The sequence below is a fragment of the Schistocerca americana genome, chromosome 5, assembly GCF_021461395.2.
Source record: "Schistocerca americana isolate TAMUIC-IGC-003095 chromosome 5, iqSchAmer2.1, whole genome shotgun sequence".
Classification (NCBI taxonomy): domain Eukaryota; kingdom Metazoa; phylum Arthropoda; class Insecta; order Orthoptera; family Acrididae; genus Schistocerca; species Schistocerca americana.
Genome location: NC_060123.1, coordinates 445,716,769 through 445,741,596, shown reverse-complemented (window position 1 = coordinate 445,741,596; position 24,828 = coordinate 445,716,769).

Below are 24,828 nucleotides of genomic sequence, written 5' to 3'. Positions count from 1 at the left end.
CACCTACGAATGTACGGTCTTGGTCAAATTTTTGGCACTATTTCACTATGGGCCGACGCGACATATACCGCCAGAATTTCACGATGAATAAGTGTGCAGTTTAGACATTTTGTCCACAATAATCGTACTGTCACGCGTACTTCCTTCAGTTTCGGAATACGTTTCCAGTTGCTACGCCATTTCATTCGCACAACGTGTTGCACCTTTTACCTGTACTGCAGCATAGTTGTCTCTGCAGGAAACCTGGAATACGCTCTCTCTTTTGACAATGCGCCAGACTTGTTGCCCGATGGTCTTGGCGTTGAACGAAATTTGTAACTTACTTTCTGAAGTCTCCTGGTAAATACGTCCGAAATTCTTAAACGGTAAAGCAGAATTGGCCAACAAACCACCATTACAGCCGCAATTGATAAATTCAAGTACACAAACTTAAGCACGCGTTTAACTTGTATAAGCACTGTACGACAGAAAGAGGCGCACCAGGAAGGAATTATCCGAATGGACGGAAATCAGTAACTGGTTTGAGGGCACTTTCCGTAATGCTACAAACATTCTCAACAGGGGAATTATCCTGCGATCTTGCTGACCAGGGTAGGGTTTGGCAAGCACGAACACAAACAATAGACATTTTCGCCGTGTACGGGCGGGCATTATCTTGCTGAAATGTAAGCCCAGGAAGGGCAACGAAGCGGGATGTAGAATATTGTCGAAATAGCGCTATACTGTCTGAGAGCCGCGGATGATATCCAAATGATTCCTGCTATGAAAAGAAATTGCACCCCAGACCATAACTTCTAGGTGTCGGGCCGTATGGCTCGTGACAGGTTGATACCCGCCGTTGTCTAAGGTGTCTCCAGACACTTCAGCCTGGAGTCTCATTGACTGGAGGGGAATCGTCTTTTGTGATGAGTTCTGCTTCGAATTCAGCCCTGATGGCTAGCGAAGATGGACAGCGGTGGGATACGAACCTAACTGTCGCCCGCCATACGGCCCGATAACCAGGACAAATGGTCTAGGGTTCCAATTCTTTTCGTACCAGGCCCGCTTTGGTTGTCATCCGCAGAAGTCTTACACCACAGCAGTACGTCGACGATATTCTACGCCCCGATTTGTTGCCCTTCATGGCTAACCATCCTGGGCTTACATTTCAGCAAGACAATCCCTGTCCGCATACGGCGAGAGTTTCTGCTGCTTGTCTTCGTGTTTGCCAAATCCTACATTGGGCAGCGAGGTCGTCGCATCTCTCCCCAGTTGAGAACCTTCGAAGCATTTGGGGCAGGACCTTTGAAACTTCTTTATTTAAATGAGTGTGTCTGTACTTAAATTGCAGAATGACTGAGAAGATGAAACTTCTACGTTATTTGATTCTGAAACAGCTGAGTAAAACTGAACGTACTGAGCTTACTTTCTCTTTACTTTTTCTTATCATGTCAACATTGACCCACAATATTCTAGCGCAACGTAATCTGACTGTCTTTCAAAGAAAGATAACCTGACTTCAAATAATCCCTACAAAAGAATGGCCCTGATTAAAAATAAATCTTAACAATAACCTATACATTTCATTAAGCACTTACCTCACAAAAATCTTCATTACGCGAACTACTGCAATACAGCGAGCGTCAATACTGCCAGCTAAATAAAAGATTCTAACTACTAAAGCCACAAACTACTAATAGGCATGTGGTTAGAAAAGGAAAACAAAAAAATGTATTTTTTACCTTAATAATGTGACATTCACTTCAAACACGAATATAAATCGTCATTGAGATCCAGTACAAAGGTATATAATCATGAATAATATTCGATTTCCAAGTCGCATACTTCCAGATCGTTAGCCTACGCTAACACTTCAGACCTCTACCCTCCGTCAATGTTAACTTCTCACATTAAACATCCATCACTGCTGGCTGTTCACTTCCAACTGCCCAACAGTACTTCCATCACTGCTGGCGACTAACTTCAAACTGCCCAACCCTACTGGCGATTAACTTCCAACAACGAGTCCAACCAGCCACAGAGTCTCTTACAAGGAAAGCGGAGTCAGAGATCCAATTCAAAGCGCTACACAGCGCTGCCAACACAGAAGCAGCCCACTTACACCTCCAGCCAGCTCGGGATTTTGACGATCTAATGGGCCTGTTGAGCACAATTTAGAATGATACCTCTGATAAGGACATCCAACTTCTCTATCAGTTAAAGTCAAGACGATAACTGCTTGCATAAGTGGACCAACGCGTTACTGATTTGCGCAATTTATGAAGCTGTTTCTCTTGAATAAATCATTCAGTTTTTGTAATTTTTTGTTGTATAAATGACAGTTGATGAGTAGACCCATAGAAACTGTATTACCAACACGCATATGAAAACTGGTTTCTATCTGCATCAACATGACTAGTCCACAATTCACAATTAAGTGCCTGGCAGAGGGTTCATCGAGCCTCGTTCAGACTATTTCCCTGTAACCAGCTGTACCTCTGTAACGAATTGGAATTGGACACGTGTTATATTGGAAACTTCATACGATTTATTCTGTATCACCACATCCCAAAATATTTTCTATCCTCATGTATAAGCTGAATCGAAGCCAGAAACTACAGTTCTATGAAAATGTTACGTTGTTACAGCTGAAAACTGCTATATGATTTACGTAACAAGCTATGTGGACGCAAATCCACTCCATCTCGCTGGCTTTTTGAAGACTGTGTGCAGAATCGATGTAACCTGGTGTTGACTGCCGCAGCGGCATCTGCTAACAGCGCGTGAATGGGCCGCTAGTTAGCACATGCCATGGCGAGCCCGGCTACCTCGCGCCAACTAGCCTGCAATCGCAAGCGCTATTCTCAGTTTCCCTGTGGACCCTGGGCACAAACCTTCAAAGGGTTTACTATTCCGGTGCATATGAACTAACTTGAGCCATAAGATTTCGGTCGTGTACCATGCGGCCATTCTTAGAGTGAGACGACAGACTTCGTGGCAGAATCGCTGAAAGATATACTGCCGAAACACTGAAGAAATAAAGCTTCACTGCTTGCACATCCGAAATCTAATGGAGCATTCATGACCACGCGAAAGCTTGAAGATGCACGACAACTAACGCGTTTAAAGGTGAAAACTCAGAAACTAGCACCCCTGCCCAAAGGGCAAAATTTTCTCACCTTTCATATGACTGTAATACGTAAACTGCCTGACAATAAAGTGAAGCAACAAGAAGGCAAGGTCGAATGTCACTATAACTTCATAATGTACGCAATATAAACGAGTATACAAATGAATAGAGTTGGAATTCTCTGTGCCAGGTGGAACGGCCACCAAAGTACATTAGTTTTCTTCGTATACAGGGCTGTTGGGGTATATAAGGAGGTTGAACAACGTCAGATGTTGAGTAATAGCCGTGGAGGAGATGGAAGTGCCGCGTACTCATGTAAGATATCGTTATAGCAACTCACATAGTGAAAGAGGCCTGATATTGGGTCTGCACTTGCCTGGTGGCCATAATCGTGCAGTATCCAGATTTGTGGGGCTTTTGGATGCGACAGTGGCCCGATGTTGGACTACAAGTCGTAACCTGTTAATATCTGCGCCTACCATTCTAGAACAAGTGATGTGTCATCCTGCATCACTGGTCGGAGACTACTGGCAGCTAGACTAGGGAATGACCAACCGACGCGTAGGTTGCCAGGACCACCGCAACACAAACGGCTGCGGTTCGAGTGATACTCTGACCAGTAGCTACGGACTGCTCATGAATGGCGTCGCAGTATGTTCAGCTATGAGTTGTGGTTCCACTCTACCCAAGTTGGCCATCGTGGGGGATAATGGCAGCCATCTACTTGAGGTCTTTTCCTTCCAATGTTTTGGAGAGGCATAGCGGTGCAACTCTTCGCGTCAAGGTGTGGAGAGCCATAGGTTATGACTTCAGCTCAAAGTTGGTACTGATTGAGGAAACGCTCACGGCGCAATGGTACGTCACGGACATCCTGCGTCCTCATGTGTCACCTCCAAAGTGACAATATCGTGGTGGCATTTTTCAACAGGATAATGCTCGTCCGCACATGACATGTGTCTCTAAGAAGTCTGTGTCATGTTGGAGTACTCCTGTGGCCAGCAGGTTCCCCAGATCTGTACCCAATAGAACATGTGTGTGATCAGCTCGTACGTCAACTCCGTCTCATGGTCTCTGTTTAGGATACCGAGGACCATTTGTAACAGCTGTGAGCCAGCTTGCCTTACTAGAGGACACAACGGCTTTATGATACGCTTCCCAACCGGATTAGGTTATACCTCCTGGCCAGGAGGGATGCGACGTGATAATGCAACATCGTACTGATTAGTGGGCTCCAACTAACAAGTTCTTTGTGAATTTAATACGATTTTGTAACCGCTGAAGTAACATTAAATAACTTCTAAACCTTTAAAACCTCCATGGAGGCTTAAACCTTTGAAACGCGTCGTGGAAATAAATAAAACGGTGACTGGTAAAGGTAAACTTGTTGTTTCATTTAAAACCTCTAAACCCATAAGTTTACCTGGTTTTCTCCTTCCCTTCTGGTTTATTTGCTTTTTTTTGTCAGGCACTTTATTTCAACTATGTGTGTTTCATATGCTGAAGCAGGGGCAAGCTTCCGCTTGGTTGGAGACCTGTCCACCATCCTACCTCACTATAACAACAGTGTAACAAGAATTTTAATATATTCTGAAATGTCAGGCATCTTACCTACACTGTTGGGGATAAAGTCAATGAATACTGAGTGGATGGATGGCTTGTCCCCGGTTTGTTATTAACCTATCAGCCATCCACACGTAACAGACAGTGCGTCACAGAAACGTTTCTCCTTTTGACTGGTGTGATTTTACACGCGACAAGGTAACTGTTAAATTAATTTTATCAACCATATATTCTGGAGAAAAGCACTGAAATTTGTTGCAGGGAAATAGTCGCTCCAGTTTCACTTGTGAGAACAGACATCGTTCAGACAACGTGATGTGTATGTTGATATCCAGTAAGGATACTGATGACTATGCTGATGAGCACCCTAAATTCAACATGATCATCATTATTTATAACACCCACAGGATGACATTCAGTCATCAGCACCGCCTGAAGATGGCACAAGTTAGCTTGCCGTAATGTCGTGTCATGTAGACGACACTACCATCATGATAACGTGCAGTAGCTACAAAGGTGTGTGTCCTTCAAAGTAATGGACGAAGATGATGATGATGAAACGTTACTTTGATTTTGTTGTACCTCGATGAAGAATAACTGCAATAAGACTGGAAGATTTTCGGTTAATTATTTGTTAGTGCATTTATTTAGCGTTGATTTTTTGCGTCATCAACTTCACTTTCAGGGATCAGGCGTGACAACTTTTCGATCTTCCGCCTCGATCACACAATCATTTCTTGGTTCTTCCAAGATTTATTTTCCAAGGTGGTGCACACTTCACGATTTGTAGCGGTAATCGCCGATCTAACATTATTTCAACGTTCTTTTTCCATATTTTTTATTTTATAGGATTTTGGCAGCTATAAGGAATCTCATTTCAGACGCTTGAATCCTATTTCTCTTTCGTTCGGTATGAGTGCAGGTCTCATCACCGCAAAGAAGTAAAATAACAGCAATGGCTTTACAAAATTAATTTTAGTTCGTTTCCTCGCCTTCTTTTCTAAAATTCTGTCTACATTGCCTGAAATATACTGGAAATTTATAACTTTTTGTATCTAAATAATGATGTTCTAGCTAGGTTATTTGCTTCACAGGCGACTGAATACCTTTTAGTTCTTCTAATATCTTATCATCTACGACAATTTTTGGTCATATTATCTTCGACTCCTCTAAATGCTTTTATTTTCTCTTATGAGTACAGATCTTCGCGTTATATTTTTGACACAGTAAATTCAGCTTTTTGATCGAGTTTGGTAGTTTAGCTTCATCATCATACATAATAAACTGATCATAATCGAATGATGATTTATGTTTTGCTTGGTACTTATAAACCAACTATTGCTGTTGAGCTGAGTTCCGGGCAAAAAACCTCTTTTTTTTTTTTTTTTAACTGGAGAGTGTTTGAAATTAGTCCTTATTTACAATGGTTGTCCCCGTTCTTATGTGAAATACTCCTATCTGGTTTCGAGCGTGTATTTATGCTTAAGAATAATAAATTTTTATTGCTAACCCGTCAGCTGCGCAGCCTACACTCTTTTGAGTATGTAGCCGGTGAGCCGAAGCTGCTTCAAGAGTTGCATACGTGGTAGGCGCACTAGCTGCTCCTGTCTCACCTGACAAACACATTCTAACGCTTACAACGTGAAGATAACTTATTGCTGGAAGAATTTTTCTTTTCTACGTATTCAACAGTGAAACAGGAAGCAAGAGAGATGGACGGTCGGAGAGCTACCTCCAAGCATAATGCAGAAGGAAGTATTCTAAATCAACAGGGCATGTACGAAGAAATAAACTATGTTTACTTGGGTAATAAAACTTTATGATTTCTTTAGTGGCACCGATGAGGAGAAAAACTCACTACCGTGAAGAATTATAAGAAAATCCGGAGTTTTACGTTGGCCATTATAGTGTTGCATACCCCTACTATCAACATGTTCGTAGAAGTACAAAAAAATAAATGTCCTACATTGAACTAACTATTTTTGTGTTATCAATATTTACGTGTTAGTATGACAGTGTCGTTGTCTAGGGTGTCGGATCGGGTTTATGCTTTCAAATTGATAAGTCCATGGTTTCTTATTTCAGTAAAAGTCGCTGGAATATTGTTTCTTTTTGACATCATCAGTATTTACTCAAAAATCCTTGACACTTTCTACAACAACACTTGTTAAGTAAATGCATTGTGTAACATTCTAGCACAACAGAGAGGACGTGATAGTTACATTTACCAGCCTCGACAACAACTGCAACCATTACAATGCGTTTGTTGCCTAAAATCCACATAATAAGTATGTACTTACCTTCCACATGCTTATAGAACAGGATGTATTTCGAATGAATATTATGACTGTCTTAGTTGCAATTATTTTTCAGGTATAATTTACATAACGTTTTCTGGAAATAATTATTTATATCTAGATGTATGCGACTGTTAATTTATAATGAAGGCTGCAAATTTTGACAATGTGAGGACTATCAGCTTCCTGTCTTTGTATAATTGCCGATTCAATTAATGATAATAAATTTAGAAAAATTAAAACAGAAATTTTGTTTGTATGAAAACTAAAGCATAATAATATTAGTTCCATCATAAACAGGGATTTGCCTCATTTAAGTTAACAGTTGTGTTTAATAATTTTCGTGGTTCAAGATAGATGTTGCTAAATATGGATCGATATGAAAAATATGAACCATGAACCTTGCCGTTAGTGGGGAGGCTTGCGTGCCTCAGCGATACAGATAGCCGTACCGTAGGTGCAACCACAACGGAGGGGTATCTGTTGAGAGGCCAGACAAACGTGTGGTTCCTGAAGAGGGGCAGCAGCCTTTTCAGTAGTTGCAAGGGCAACAGTCTGGATGATTGACTGATCTGGCCTTGTAACACTAACCAAAACGGCCTTGCTGTGTTGGTACTGCGAACGGCTGAAAGCAAAGGGAAACTACAGCCCTGATTTTCCCGAGGGCATGCAGCTTTACTGTACGGTTAAATGATGATGGCGTCCTCTTGGGTAAAATACTCCGGAGGTAAAACAGTCTCCCATTCGGATCTCCGGTCGGGGACTACTCAGGAGGACGTTGTTATCAGGAGAAAGGAAACTGGCGTTCCACAGGTCGGAATGTGGGATGTCAGATCCCTTATCCGGGAAGGTAGGTTAGAAAATTTAAAAAGGGAAATAGGTAGGTTAAAGTAAGATATAGTGGGAATTAGTGAAGTTCGGTGGCGGGAGGAACAAGACTTCTGGTCAGGGTTATAAATACGAAATCAAACAGGGGTAACACATGAGTAGGTTTAATAATGAATAAAAAAAGCTACTAGAAACAGCATAGTGAACGCATTATTGTGGCCAAGATAGATACGAAGCCCACGCCTACCACAGTGGTACAAGTTTATATGCCAACTAGCTCCGCAGATGACGAAGAGATTGATGAAATGTATGATGAGATAAAATAAATTATTCAGGTAGTGAAGGGAGACGAAAATTTAATAGTCATGGGTGACTAGAATCCGACAGTAGGAAACGGAAGAGAAGGAAACGTAGTAGGTGAAAATGGAATGAGGATAAGGAATGAAAGAGGAAGCCACCTGGTAGAATTTTGCACAGAGCACAACTTAAACATAGCTAACACTTGGTTCAAGAATCATAAAAGAAGGTTGTATACATGGAAGAAGCCTGGAGATACTGAAAGGTTTCAGATAGATTCTATAATGGTAAGACAGAGATTTAAGAACCAAGTTTTAAATTGTAAGACATTTCCAGGGGCAGATGTGGACACTGACCACAATCTGTTGGTTATGAACTGTAGACTAAAACTGAAGAAACTGCAAAAAGGTGAGAATTTAAGGAGATGGGACCTGGATAAACTGACAGAACCAGAGGTTGCAGAGAGTTTCAGGGAAAGCATTATGGAACGATTGACAAGAACGGGGGAAAGAAATACATTAGAAGAAGAATGGGTAGCTTTGAGAGATGAAATAGTGAAGGCAGTAGAGGATCAAGTGGGTAAGAAAGACCAGGGCTAATAGAAATCCTTGGGTAACAGACAAGATACTGAATTTAATAAATGAAAGGAGAAAATACAAAAATGCAGTAAATGAAGCAGGCAAAAAGGAATACAAACGTCTCAAAAATGAGATCGACAGCAAGTGCAAAATAGCTAAGCAGGGATGGCTAGAGGACAAATGTAAGGATGTTGAGGCGTATATCACCAGGCTTAAGATAGATGCTGACTACAGGAAAATTAAGGAGACCTTTGGAGAAAAGATGACCACTTGTAAGAATATCAAGAGTTCAGATGGAAACCCAGTTCTAAGCAAAGAAGGGAAAGCAGAAAGGTGGAAGCAGTATATAGAGGGTCCATACAAGAGCGATGTTCTTGAAGACAATATTATGGCAATGGAAGAGGATATAGATGAAGATGAAATGGGAGATATGATAATGTGTGAAGAATTTGACAGAGCACTAAAAGACCTAAGCCGAAACAAGGCCCCGGGAATAGACAACATTCCATTAGAACTACTCATAGCCTTGGGAGAGCCAGCCCTGACAAAACTCTACCATCTGGTGAGCAAGATGTATGAGACAGGCGAAATACCCTCAGACTTCAAGAAGAATATAATAATTCCAATCCCAAAGAAAGCAGATGTTGACAGATGTGAAAGTTACCAAACTATCAGTCTAATAAGCCACGGCTGCAAAAACTAACACGAATTCTTTGCAGACGAGTGGAAAAACTGCTAGAAGCTGATCTCTGGGAAGATCTTTTTGGATTCCGTAGAAATGTTGGAGCACGTGAGGCAATACTGACACTACGACTTACCTTAGAATATCGATTAAGGAAAGACAAACCTATGTTTCTAGCATTTGTAAACTTAGAGAAAGCTTTTGACAATCTTGACCGGAAAACTCTCTTTCAAATTCTGAAGGTGGCAGAGGTAAAGTACAGGGAACGAACGGCTATTTAGAATTTGTACAGAAAGCAGATGGCAGTTATGAGAGTCGAGGGGCATGAAAGGGAAGCAGTGGTTGAGAAGGGAGTGAGACAGGGTTATAGCTTATCCCCGATGTTATTCAATCTGTATATTGAGCAAGCGGTAAAGGAAACAAAAGAAAAATTCGGAGTAGGTATTAAAATCCATGGAGAAGAAATAAAAACTTTGAGGTTCGCCGATGACATTGTAATTGTGTCAGAGAGAGCAAAGGACCTGGAAGAGCAGCTGAACGGAATGGACAGTGTCTTGAAAGGAGGATGTAAGATGAACATCAACCAAAAAAACTAGGATAATGGAATGTAGTCGAATTAAATCGGGTGATGCTGAGGGTATTAGATTAGGAAATGAGACGCTTAAAGTAGTAAATGAGTTTTGCTATTTGGAGAGCAAAATAAATAATGATGGTCGAAGTAGAGAGAATATAAAATGTAGACTGGCAATGGTAAGGAAAGCGTTTCTGAAGAATTGAAATTTATTAACATCTAGTATAGATTTAAGTGTCAGGAAATCTTTTCTGAAAGTATTTGTATGGAATGTAGCCATGTATGGAAGTGAAACATGGACGACAAATAGTTTAGACAAGGAGAGAATAGAAGCTTTCGAAATGTGGTGCTACAGAAGAATGCTGAAGATTAGATGGGTAGATCACATAACTAATGAGGAGGTATTGACTAGAATTGGGGAGAAGAGGAATTTGTGGCTCAACTTGACTAGAAGAAGGGGTTCGGTTAGTAGGACATGTTCTGAGACATCAAAGGATCACCAATTTAGTATTGGAGAGCAGCGCGGAGGGTAAAAATCGTAGAGGGAAACCAAGAGATGAATACACTAAACAGATTCAGAAAGATGTAGGTTGCAGTAGGTACTGGGAGACGAAGAAGCTTGCACAGGATAGAGTAGCATGGAGAGCTGCATCAAACCAGTCTCTGGACTGAAGACCACAACAACAACAACAGCATGAAAAATAAAATTATATTATCAGAAAAATAGTATTTTGGATATATATCCACAATTATGTTTAGATATGTAATATATAGTTTAAGTACAAAAATTAAGTCAAGTCAGGCCGAAATTTATACGGGATCGAACATTTCATTTAAAGTATGAAAGTTCTGAGGAGGCAAGATTCATTACAACACGAATATTGGCTTTGCAAACAAACTAGAGGTTTCAGATTAACACGAACACACTGATGTTGAAAACTAAAGGTGAATTATTCTTACCATGCCATCGCTGGCGGCGCCTGAAGATAATTTTCATGGATTTTGATTCATTTGTTTGGAATTCTCTTACACGTCCATTTAAGCCTAATCTTCAATACATAGTGCAAACTACTGGTCCGTTGCTGAGCTTATTAGCCGCTTTTAAGACATGTAGCTTCATCTCCATAGCTGTTATATAGCACATGAGAGCATATTCATTTGTATCAGCAATGGAGTACGTATCTGTCGGTGCGTCAGTGATGCGGCAATATGCGTGTGGCAGTTGGAGCTGCACGTCAGCGTCACTTCTGTTCGAATTCTCTTGTGTGAACTTTCGCGTACGATTGTGTTGCCCTGGCAACCTCTTGTTTTTATGTCAGAATCAGTCTCTGTAGAATGCTGCCTGTGAAAGTTCCTAGACAAGCTATGTTGCTCTTAAACAGTTGTTGTGTGGCACATGTTATGGAATTATGTGACGAAAAAGTACTGATAAATACGAGACTAGTTCTATCGCAGTGCTTCTGTTGTTAATCAGCCAATGTGTCACCATAATTCAAGTGATGGATATTACAAATAATTTTGCTGTGGCACCCCCAGGAGTGTTCCACGTATTTGGGAGGATAAGATGCTGTTGCACGTGCTGCCTTTTATCGCGAAGGTGTGAGACTGACAGGCAGCAGAGGCAAGGAATCCTGTGTATTGAGTCGTGGATACAGGTTGACGTGCAGACAGGGAACTCTTACCTGCATTTTACGGTAAAACTATTACGCTGTTCTGGTATTAGTGTCTTGGGATGTAAAGCCCAGTATAACGTGTCATTACTTTATGAGAATGTTTATGAACTTTCAACTATTAGTTTTTCGCTATTTATTTGTGCAACGGATTTTTATATACTTTCTTATGGTGTTGTCTGATTGCATAAAATGTTATTAACATAATATCCTGCATTCAGACTTAATTCTGGCCACTAAAATTACTGAGTCTTTATCTTGGAATGAATACTCTTCCACAAATATGTAAAAAGGGTCATTGTTACCTTAAAGACGATGGTGAGCTCATCTTGAGAACGTCGAACTTTTCTTGAAAATATTCCGTACGTAAGTGATTAAATGAAATAGGAAAGCTGCAATTCTTTCTTTTCAGTTATCACCTTTTACTTTTCAATTGGTTGTTTTGTCACCATTTGTTATCATACCCTCTGACCATGGTGTGCACCACATCACGTCACGCTGGTAGGCACTATGTAAAAATAATCTTATTCACTCCTTTTATCATTTAAACGTCACTCCTACCGTATCTCTCAGTGTTCTTCCTACAATTTTAACCTCTCTCGATATTTTCACTGCCGTCTAATATCTTTCAATGTCTGCACCCTCTCGTCCGCTCTGACACCGCTTCCTCTCTTTCTGTTGTGGTCTGCTCTGTTCCTTGTCGTGCTGAGGTCTGACGTTAACGACGCTGCCTGAGGCCTCTGGCATTCTCCTCACCTCACAATTTAGGCGTCTTCTCGTCGCACCTTATGCTTCCTGTCGATTGCACCGATGGCTTGATATGATGTACCAAAACCATTTCCTATTCTTACACTTGCATATTCTTAGCAAACTTCCGCCTCCACTGCGAAAGACTTAAGGGTATGTTTATATACAGGGTGTAAATTTTAAGTTGACAAACCAGAATAACTCGAAAAATAAGCTTCACACGAAAAAATGTGTAGAATCCAAAGTTGATTATTTTCGAGGGGGGCATCTGCTGGTGCTAAAATTAGCCCGCCACCCCTGCCCCCATTTTTTTTATTGCAGAATCAGATTCTACGTAAAAACTACGTACATTTTGTCTTAAACATTTATTTTGATTATTGCTAGTTGGCGCTGTAATTCAAGAAAATCCATGTTCTCGTTTTTGCTTGTAAAATGGTTACGGATAAATAAAAAATACTTATTTACTTCGTAATGGGTCAACATTTGTAAAACTCTAATTCCTCTCTCTCAAACCCCACCCTACGGGGAGAGAGGGAGAGTTTTAGTTTTAGCGAATCAAAATTTACGAAGTATATAAGTATTTTTTATTTATCCGTAACCATTTTCCACGTAAAAATAAGAACATGCATTTTCTTGAATTTCAGCGCCAACTACCAAGAATCAAAACAAATGTTTAAGACAAAATGTACGTAGTTTTTTTTACGTAGAATCTGATTCTGTAATAAAAAATGGGGGTTCTCATTTGAAATTTTAAAGTTGCCTCCGGCCCCACCCCCAGGGGCTGGGGTGGCGGGCTAATTTTAGCATCAGCAGATGTTCCCCTCGAAAATAATCAACTTCGGATTCTACACATTTTTTCGTGTGAAGCTTGTTTTTCGAGTTATTCTGGTTTGTCCACTACAAATTTACACCCTGTATATTTACATATTTTAGATTATTCAGTAATGAATAAAAATGTGGGGTAACATCGACGTTTCTCGCGGTGCAGGCACCTTATAACGCAAACCCTTGCATTGCGAAGCACCAATTGTTTACAACAATCCAGCTATGAGTTACCCTAGCCTAATACTCCCACTCGCCATACACGACACTCATTCTGTATAAGATTTGATAACGTAGAAAAAAAATACTTCTGCGAGCGTAATTTTAACAGAAAACGTGGCTAACATCATTTGTTCAATATATACAGGACGGAGCTGTACTCAACACAGGAACCGCTCCAACAAATAATGTGCAAAATATAATACTTTCACTGCAGCAGCAAAGGCTTTTACTTCGACTTGTTCGTTTCCTGGGAACTTCGTTGACCGAATGTCTGTGGCAACTGCCCGTCATTTTCTCTTGACTGTAATCACCGACGACGTGTGCTTTTGGAGATTACCAGTCAGTGATAAAACATTCAAAGTGATGACAAGGGAAAAGTTCCCCCGCAAGATGATCAGTAACATTCGCGAGACGAAGCCGTAACTGCGCTGTCGGAGATGGGAAGCAATATTCCAGTTCGATGTTAATCAGGCTTTGAAAAGATGATCGTCATGTGCCTGCTTCCCTGTCTCTGGTTACGCTGAATATTTTCCCTTCGGTTCTCAGGGGAGGCAACCTCCCTGAATTGAATCTGCCTTAAACTTGACGTGTAAAGTATGCCTGGTACTTAATACACGTTTAATACAAAACAAATAATTGTAAGAAGAAGCGAAAATAAAAAAAAATTAAAATGATTTAGCGTTTAAAATATAAAAGATCGAAAATCAATCTAGTAAGCATCATTATGACAATTTAGTTGGTTGGTTGGTTGGTTGGTTGGTTGGTATGTGAGGGGTGTGGTGTGGGTGAGTAGATGGTAAATGACAATGGATTTTGGCTTGGAGGTAAACAGGTTGAAGGTCAGGCCTTGGTTATGGGGAGGGCAGGAATGTGTAGAATGGGAAAGGAGAAGAGAACCTGATATGAAAAATGATACATATGATAGGAAGGATGTCTAGTAGAAGGATGCTCGTGAAGTTAAGTTGCATCAGGAATAAGTATGTGTTGTTATTGGGTCTGTAGTATGTCAGGACTAGTAAACAGATCGGGAATGATGTGACTGGAATTTAATGTCAATTAAAACTGAGTGAGGTACCAGGCCTCGAACTCGGAAGCTTGTTTTTACGCTAGTTCCAGTCGACCACACAAATTTAATCTGCCAGGAAGGTTGAAGACAGCGGGCAGTCTGCTACATTCTAGAACGCTGAGGATCTTGGAGTGAAGTGTTGAATGTATTTAGGATAAATGGAGACATTCAACGCGAACAAGGGGTGAGGGGAATTAGATAGTCTGTTAGAAGGTTCGGGTAGAGGACGGAAAGCGGGTTGTATGGCGTTCAAAGATGTGGATGGACTGTTAGAACCTGAGAGAAGCGGCTCTGCAAGCGACTTAGGCATAGGAGAGAATGGGTAGGAGGAAAGCTTCGTAGGTGTGGGGAATAGTGGAAGAATGCAATCCCCTTCTTCGGCTGCTTAATGGTAGTAATATATAGTGAGCTTTCAGTTGGATGATTAGTAGATGGGGCTTCTGCGCTACGTATCGTTCGAGGCTTCGTCCGAAGTATTTTAGAATAGTGGGCCAATGATTCGTCCGATTATTATTGCCTACGTTTTGGAAAGGTTTTATCTTTAGGATACACCGGTTGTACCAGGTTAGGAAATCACACTGGAATTGGTGGACAGTATAGGAATATTAGCGATGTAGAAGATATAGAGAAGGGAAGGAATAACAGAGGCTTCGGAACATCAATAGCGTGGTAGAGGCTTCGGGAATTGATATTCTTAAGGAGACAAACAATGTGTGGTGCTTCCGCTAACAAGTGGAACCCAATGAAGGTGATGTCATACTGAGTAGCTTTGGAAGCACTTGATTCGATCCTGTTTGTAGGTGCGAATCAAGCAGCCACTTTGAGCACTGATTCATCGATCATGGGGGTGTCGGTGAACAGGAAGGAAAGAACCACAATCATGACAATGCGAGAGCAAAATTCGACTCCTTAATTACGACATATTCTGCATTCGAGATTTACAAAGCAACATAAAACAAGCATTAAGTATTGAAATCGGGAGGTAGTATTGCATTAGCATTCGGAATCGAGCTCACATGTTATCAAGCATCAATTAGAGCGCAGTTACAAAAATGTAATCGTCGTAGCCCCTCTAAGGTTGAGACGAACGAGAGAGAGCAATGAGGAGTAACATTGGAGTATTATGGCGTGTTTGTTACCTAGACTGAAGGCCTGAGCATCTCGCCATGTCGTGTCGACGGCGGCTGGCGGTTGTCTACATCGTCGGGCACTATGTGTTGTCTGCTCCCGGAAACCGAAAATGTGAGGCTGAGAGATCCTGGTGGATACTATTTAGAAACTCGCTCCCAGCAACAAAACGACAGACTCTCGTGGTAGGTGCTATTTTCTGTTTCCACCGTATACGAGAGTTCCTACAAAACGTAATTTCTTATCAGCGATGTCTGTGGGAGATCTCCAGATCTGTTAGGTTGCCATTACTTGGCTGGTTCTAACAACTAGATACCTTCGACAAATGTGTCCCTGAGTTCCTGGCGTCCTTCTACAAACCAACCAAAAAGTTTCTCCGGCGGTCACCGCTATCTTGATGACCACCAATAATTATACTTTTAAAGGCATTGCATTAAAATTTAATAGGACAAAATTACTCCTGTACAGAGAGAGTAGTTTTAAGTACGTAATTTCCGTCTCACTCTCACGTCGGGGACACGCAGAAAATAGAGAGGCAAGATTTTCAGCTTTAAATTATAGTTTCATTCCCTAATATACTAAATGTATTATCACAAATGGGCACTTAATTAGGAAGGTTGTAGTAAGGTGTATTATGTACAACTCCGGAGTTTTTAAGTTACTTAATGTGACCGTAGGCCATACGTGACGCAAACTGCCTGCTTTCCACGTTCATCCCTCTGCGGTACTAACTTCTTTTTCAGCAGTACATTAGCCTTGAAAAGAGAAGATGGAAATAGTCGGCATTCGATTAGCAGGTTCGCGACGCCGCTGGTTTTTGCTGGTATAATAGCGCCTTGTCAGGGTGACGCGGTGTCTTTTGCCTCGACGTACGGCGCCGTGGAGGTCAAGGCGAGGCGGGCTGAGGCGCCGGCAGCTTATCGCGGCGCCAGTACCTGCGGCAGTGCAGCGTCTGGCTCCCCTGGTAACAAGAAAGACGGCGAAAAGAGCGACGCTTATGTAAACAAAGACCACCCGTAGGTTCTGTCGTTCCAACATTCCTGGCTTGTTGTCCCACCAGTTCCTTGGCACCAGCAGATTGTAGCTGTGCCATAAGTTTCAGTAGATTATCCGTGCCACATCACTGGGGCTCTATTTGTAATCAGCGTGAGCAATCTAGCGATCTTTTTGGAACAGTTCGACATAATCTCAGCTGTTTCTTCAGATTATTTGCAGAGTCTGTAATTCTTGCTTTTTTGCTTATTTTTCGATTGTGGATTTGAGGACGTTAGCTCTGATGGCTTGTTCCTGTTCAGTAAGAATCAGTCCTTCAGTTTCCTTCCGTAGGGTTCCGTTGTTCAGGCAAGGCCAGGTTTTATCTTCATCTATTTTGCCTTAAATCATCTTCTAGAACTGCCGATGCAATGCTTTATTGTGCAAACTGAGTCCGGCTTTGGAGTTCCGGTATTAATTGTTGGTTTGCTGTACCTTGAGACGCTTCATGTTGCTGACTTCTATCAGAGCTGGTTCTTGAATGTCTTTCACACAGTCTGCCACTGTACGCCTCGGTGAACTTTATGATTTTTCTTGTTTCTTTGTGGCTTTGATTTGTTTCCGAAGATGACGGAACCACTTCGTGGCGTTCGCTTCAGAACTGTTCCAGAGATTCGACAGGCAGTAGACAGCTCCAAGAACAGGCTCTGCTAACGGTGTACTACGCCTTCCGCTTCGCTGGCAACGGGTTCTACACAACGCTGGTGACGTACTTTGAATGACAGTAACAGGTTCAAACATGTAACTCTTTTGTATCGGTTGTGAATAAATAGTAGCCACTATTTAAGTTCCAACCCTCGTATATTCCCTTACAGGCAAGACATTTTACGTGAAAGTCAGTTGCCCGGAATAACACAGCCACTGCAGTATCGTGTTTTTCCGACAACGGGCATGCGGCTTTCAAGTAAAATGTCTCTTCTGTACGGGAACATACATAATGGATGTACGGGTTCGAGTCCCAGTCCAGCACAAATTTTCATTGTCATACCATTATACAGTTGATGGTTGTCCATATTCGCAGCTGCGAATGCATTTCATGTATTGTACGCTAGAAGCGTGGCATGTGGTGGTTTGTGCATTATTGTTATTTTTGTTGTCATTATGGTTCTCATTCATATTAAGTGTAGCTCAAGGCCCTGGTGCAAGTCACTCAATACGATGCCTTTCGGCGACTTGATGGCCCTAAGCTACTACACTAAACCTATAGGCTTAAAGGGGCCTACAGTTTAACGTGGAATCCGAACTACGTGTCATTCGTGACGCATCATCACAGAAGTGAAGACCAGGTTAAAAGAAGACAGAAATATTCTGTGGTCAGTCTGGGATTCCATCCATCGAGCTTTCGGCTTCCAGTCAAACGTTTATTACTACACCTCCAGGTAACATGATAAGAGGGTACATAAGGTGGCATATTCCGGGTACGCCTTGCAACTATGCGACGTACTTGACTTGGCGGTTGTGCGGGTTAGCTAAGTGAACTCCTACAGGGGCTTCGCGACGCCTTCGATGCGAGTAGAACACAAGGTTAACAAATGTTACCAGAATGACCACGACCACACAAGGTCAGAAATTATCTGCTCACCACAGAAAAATAACATAATATTCGCAGCTGTTCCTTCTCAGTTTTGATTTAAATGGTGCTTATCTTGTAGACAGAAGTAACTACTCGTATTATTCGTCTTTGTACGCAGAATTTTTTTGGTTCTTAACCAATCATGTTTCGTCTGATTGAATCGGACACCTTCAGTTTTTTATGTCTTCTGCGTTTGTGTACCTTCGTTGGTTGCTCGTTTGTAAGAACTTCCGGGCTGAAAGTTCTTCGGGTAAAAGTATTCTCACAGCATTGCTATTCAGTGCATTTGACTTCGTTGCTCCAGTCACAACAGACGAGTTTAAATAACAGCATGGGAGGCTTGTCAAAGGAAAGGCCTAATTTGTCGTTTTAAGACTATCGAACATTTTAAGATTGTCACCAAAAATTAATTACCATATTTTTTAAATTGAAATCCGTTAGCTTTATGCCAGCTAGAGGCAACAATATTGAACCGTTAGTATGTAGGACGAATAACATGAATTTTCACTCGGCTTTTTGCCGGAAAGAGGTTCCCAGTATATGACAGCACGCGAAGGACGTGTAATTGGTTTGCTTATTTGCTTCACTTATCTCTTGTATCAACCTAAATACTGAATCAAGTATTTTTATTAATAAAACGATATACTTCAGCTGCGTTCTAAAGCTCCTGAAAATATGGCTCTGAGCACTATGGGACTTAACATCTGTGGTCATCAATCCCCTAGAACTTAGAACTACTTAAACCTAACTAACCTACGTACATCACACACATCCATGCCCGAGGCAGGATTCGAACCTGCGACCGCAGCGGTTGCGCGATTCCAGACTGAAGCGCCTAGAACCGCTCGGCAACAAAGGCCCGGCAGTGACTTCGAACATGGACTAGTCATTGGATATCATTTAAACAACAAATCCATCAGGGACATTTCACCTCAGACTGGATTTTATGTGCACAAAAATTTTGCGTGTGCTTCAGTACTGCAATATACCGTTCACAGAACCGTTTTAGTGATAACGTAAACACTTTACAGCGTATTTCTCCGTGCTACGTCACTTTATAAACTACGGTTTCGCCTCATACCGGATTTTACGTGCGTATTTTAGGTCTGCAGGTAGGGTAAATTTGATCTTTTATATTTCCAAAACGGATAAAGATGTCAGGAAAATTTTCAAGGCTGTTCGAGATCGGGATCTTTGGAACATGGTGTAAAAATTTCACTCTTTTATTTATGCATAGCCATCTTTGAATCTGCGACTCGGTTTTGGTACGAAAAATGCTAAAAATCTTTTTTAGGGTATTTTGATGAACCAGCCGTGAACTAATAAACACTTTTGAAAACGGAAAGATTCCACTTCTCGCTAAATGTCTAAAGAATTTGAACAATTACCTACGGTTATTTACTATTTATATTTCGCCTCATACCAGATTTTACATGGGGATTTTACGTGTAGAAGTAAGATAACTTTGAAACTCTGTTTCTCAGAAATGGATAAAGATATCAAGAGAATTTTCTAGGCTGTTCGAGATCTGCATTTTAGGAGTTTATCTTAAAAATTTCAATCATTTGCTTTGTAGTGGAATCCGCGGCTCGGTTTTGGTACCAAAATTGGTAAAAAAACTTTCTTCGGGGTTTTTTAGGAACCGCCCATGAACTACGGGCGCCTCCAAACCCGCTTAAGGACCACCATAAACCACACCAAATGCAAAAACAACCAACTGATTCGCTCCGTTTGTCGAAGCAGGAGGAAGTGTGTAATAGTAACACCTTGACCCCGTACTCTAGGATTGTAACACTAAGACGATCTTTCTGTTTGGTATACAAATAATTCATATCCCAAGGGCTATCCAAAACACTTCGGCCTACCTTTCTGTCACCAATAGAAACCGAGGTATGAACGGCAACAGAATCCCGTTTTATATGCGTTGTTTTGGAAAATATTAGGTAGCGCATGCTCTCGCAAGCGTACCGATGAATACTTATTTGCTTTTGTGTTCGTCTTCTGTGAGTTCCTAACCATTCATCCGATTACGATGAAATTTGATGAATCGTCGTGTGTCCGCCTGCGAGCATTTCTGAACTAGTACAGCCATAACCTAATCACCCCTGTAGAGGTGAGGCTGGGAGTGGAGTTTAGAACCTATGACGTGTAAAAATATTCGATAATGACCGATATTAGTATCAAATCCATAGTTTTCGGGGGCTTTAGGGTCATTCGTAACAGTTACCATGACGTCTTATCTCTAGAGCGGCAGAGGAGGGGGCGGAGGGTGCAAAGACCGTGACATATCGGAATATCTCTGTAATGCCCGAAGCAGTTTCTACGAAACTTAGCACACGTGTCACTTTTAATATGGAAAATATTACTGTGACAGTCAGACACCCCTAAGAGCCCTATGGCTGAGGGCGGGGGTTAAAAAGTGTGACAAAGACATAACCCAGCAGTGCCTAGAGCAATTTCATCTTAATTTGGTATATAGATGATTCACTATGTGTATAAAGGCATCGTGGCAGTAGGAAGCCTCTACTACCCCTAGGCATGGAGTGTGGACTAGAAAGGGAGATGCGAAAGTATTTGACCACAACTTGTTGGTATTCTTTCCTTTCTTTGGTTGACTTGTGTTGGTCAGTGCGACAACCAGGCTGCGAGATTGGTCTGCGAGATTTTTACCAGAAAAACATGCTGGAAAATATTATCCCACATGGCTGACTATCGCAATCACATTGAATGTCCTCTCTTGTGCATCACGTAAAACAGAACAAATGCTTTCCTCAAGATTTATATGACAATGCAGTTATATATGAAATATGTGAACAAAAATGCGTGAATTATGTTTATATTTGAGAAATATCTACACGTGTGTGTGTGGAATATATGTGACGTTTGCGTACATGGACGAAATCGTTGGCAAAAAGCTAGTGACTAAACAAAAAAGAATTTTAGATTTTTGTATGCCACGTGTACGAATTCGTTTATTAGCACCAGAGGACTACTCTGCATCACATTATTTTGTTCAGTGGTATAAAAGTCCGCAAACTTCTTTTCTAGCGATGCTTTTAAATTACCTGACATCCATCGGTTTTTTCTAAGATTGCTCGTCTTTTTACTTCTTGCTGTGAGATAAGTACGTCAGTTATTGATGCTGATTGTTAAAAATGTGATAAACTTTTCTTTAGTTGTAGTAGTTTTTTGACACTTCAGGAGTTAACAATTATTTTATTTTTACAGTAATTTCATTCGGTCAGCTCAGCACAGAATCCTCATTCTCAACAGTAAAAAAAAAAAAAAAAAGACCGAACGCATAATCTGAGAATTTAGTATTCTGCATCTGTAAACTACATTGCGAATATTCTATTATATGACGCTAATGATATCACTGAATTAATAACGAAATGCATTAAATGACATATAAGTTACATAATTAATTTAAAATTAGATCCATCGATTTTTTGGAATTAGTTGAGGTCAGGGACTTATTATAGAGGTATGAAATAATTTTTAAAGCTTCAGTCAATTTTTATTAATAGTTATTAGCAAGACGTGTTTCGGTAGTTTGTGCTCTCATTAGGTACATTAATCTGATGTGTGATGAGTATTACTAGCTGGTGTGCATAACAATTTGATCATAAGTTAACCTTTATTTATTTCTTAAAACAATCTTAAACACTCATTCTCTACCAGGAGGGGCGACCCGCAAATTTACTTTGTACTTTATTATTAATTAGGAAACCAACAATCCACATTCATTAAGACAGTAGCAAGGAAGTCCCTTTAAAGTTGACCAACCGTGACACCAATACATGTCATTAAAAATAAGTAACCTTTATTTAGTTAGCACTCTGCCTGTAGAATATTGATTGAACAAAATCGAAGAAGAAATGAACTCGAGGAGCAATGTCCCTTAGCAAGTGAGAGAGCAGATGGTACTCTAAATCACCAAAGAGATTCATTAAACAACAGATAAAGCTTTCTTGAAGGTAGCACCAGATATCGGCCATTAACACCGGCCTCACCAGATGGATCACAAAATGTTCTAACTTAACTTCCTAATAAATCACGAAACATAGAAAATAGTGCATTCACCTTCTGGTTCAATACCATGTCCGTAAGTTAGAATGGTGCAATGAAACTGGTATCAAGTCATGCAAGAACAAGTTTCTGTCGATAGACCGTGCAGCTGCTTCTCAGTAACGTGTAACCCGTGAACACGATACACGGGTGCGCTCGTCATCGGTATCCGACTTACAGCCAGGTGTGGTTCGTTCGAGCGATGTGACCGGGTTGATCGCTCAACAGGAATATTTTGGCCGCAGAGAGTGCACATCTGCTCGTCCAGTCCGCGAAGCGTCCTCCCAGTACTTTGCGGCCGCCGTGTGCGTACCTCCAGCGGCGCGCTAAACTAGCTGGGCGGGAATTCAAATCCGCGGGTACTGGTGACGGATATAAATCTTTACAGTTACGTACCGAAGTTTAATCCGTACAGAAAGATTCATTAATTTTGTTATGTGCCTTAAGTGAGCTGTACGTTTAAATCGTAATTTATTTACTAACATTTTGGATGGAAGTTTTTCGGGCACACGGATGATAGCAATAAACACGCCATCATGTCCATTACAATTATCCGGGCTGTTATGCCGTGGTCGGTTGATGAATTCTGTGTCGATTCCCAACGTTTCGTCTCCGACTGCGGGGGACATCTTCAAGGGGGTCCGTAGCTCGATGGAAGGTCCAACACACCCACTGGCTCGCTACTGACTGCCGCTAAATTCCGCGTCCGCGCGCTCCCACGTCGCGGCGTGGCGTCACGTGTGTTGAAAACGTCAGTGCAATTGCCCGCTGTCCGTCGCCGTCGATCGCCGTTGCCATCACCCAGTAGTGGACGGGTGGTACATATCTTCTTTAGCACTGGCATCCATATACCGTTTAATTTCACGTCCTCCTCCTTTCGGTTGAAATTATTTGGGTGTTTAGCGATTTCGATTGCCTCCCTGTAGAGCCTTTCGTAATATTCGCTTGTGGTCGCTAGCACTTGCGTCTCCTCGAAACGAATATTGTGGTTCCCTGGCTGGAAAGCATGCTCCGCAACAGCTGATCGTTCCGTTTCTCCTCTTCTACAATTTCCCTTGTGCTCTTCCAAACGTTTAGAAACAGTTCTTTTGGTGGTACCCAAATAAACATCACCACAGCTGCATGGGATCCTATACACTCCAGCTTTTTCCAATGGTTTGCGAGAGTCCTTGGCAGGCTTAAGGTATTCCTGTATCTTGCTGGTGGGCTTGTAAATTACGGTAATATTCCGCTTCGTCAAGGTCCTCTCTATTCTTTCCGTTACATTTTTAACAAACGGCAGGAAAACCTTAGATTTTGCAGTAGCCTGTACGTCAGTATGATTTCTGCGTGGCTGCCTCAACGCACGTTTTATTTCGGCGGACGAATATCCGTTCTTCATTAGTGCATTGTGGGGATGTTCCATCTCAGCGTCGAGCAACTCAGGTTCACAAATATTTCTAGCTCTGTCCGCTAACGTCTTGATAACACCCCGCTTCTGTTGTGGGTGGTGGTTCGAATCCCGGTGCAAATAACGGTCCGTGTGCGTGGGTTTGCGGTATACTGAGTGGCCCAAACTACCATTTTCGTTTCTAAAAACAAGCACATCGAGGAAATGTAATTTGCCATCTACCTCCTCCTCCATTGTAAACTGAATTCTCGTCTTTATGCTGTTCAGATGTTCGTGGAACAGGCTTAGTTCCCACATACCATGTCTCCACAGCACAAACGTGTCATCCACGTATCGGAACCATACATTTGGTTTTTTGCTGGCCGTACCTAAGGCCTGTTTGGGCATTCATAAAGAAAATGTGCCGTTAAGACCGATATTAAGTGCCATTGGTTCGCCCACCTACTCGTTAGCCAAGTTTTTGACTGCGCTATTAAAACCACATGTGGGCCGTTCGGACTCTTACATAAAGAATTTGACACATTTCATCAGCAGATTGAATCGCATAGTGGTCCAGCCGGAGGACATATTGGTCAGCTTCGATGTGGTATCGCTATTTACCATGGTTCCACTTAATGATGTATTGGAACAGCTGGATCGAATTTTTCCTGCCGACATTTCAGAACTGTTTAAGTGTTGTTTGAAGACCACATATTTCAAGTGGAATGAACAGTATTATGAGCATACGGATGGCGTGGCTATGGGAAGCCCCCTAAGTCCCGTAATTGCAAACTTCTTTATGGAGAAATTCGAAGAACAGGCCTTAGGTACTGCCAGCAAAAAACCAAATGTATGGTTCCGATACGTGAATGACACGTTTGTGCTGTGGAGACATGGTAGGTAGGAACTAAGCCGGTTCCACGAACATCTGAACAGCATAAACACGAGAATTCAGTTTACAATGGAGGAGGAGGTAGATGGCAAATTACATTTCCTCGATGTGCTTGTTTTTAGAAACGAAAATGGTAGTTTGGGCCACTCAGTATACCGCAAACCCACGCACACGGACCGTTATTTGCACCGGGATTCGAACCACCACCCACAACAGAAGCGGGGTGTTATCAAGACGTTAGCGGACACAGCTAGAAATATTTGTGAACCTGAGTTGCTCGACGCTGAGATGGAACATCTCCACAATGCACTAATGAA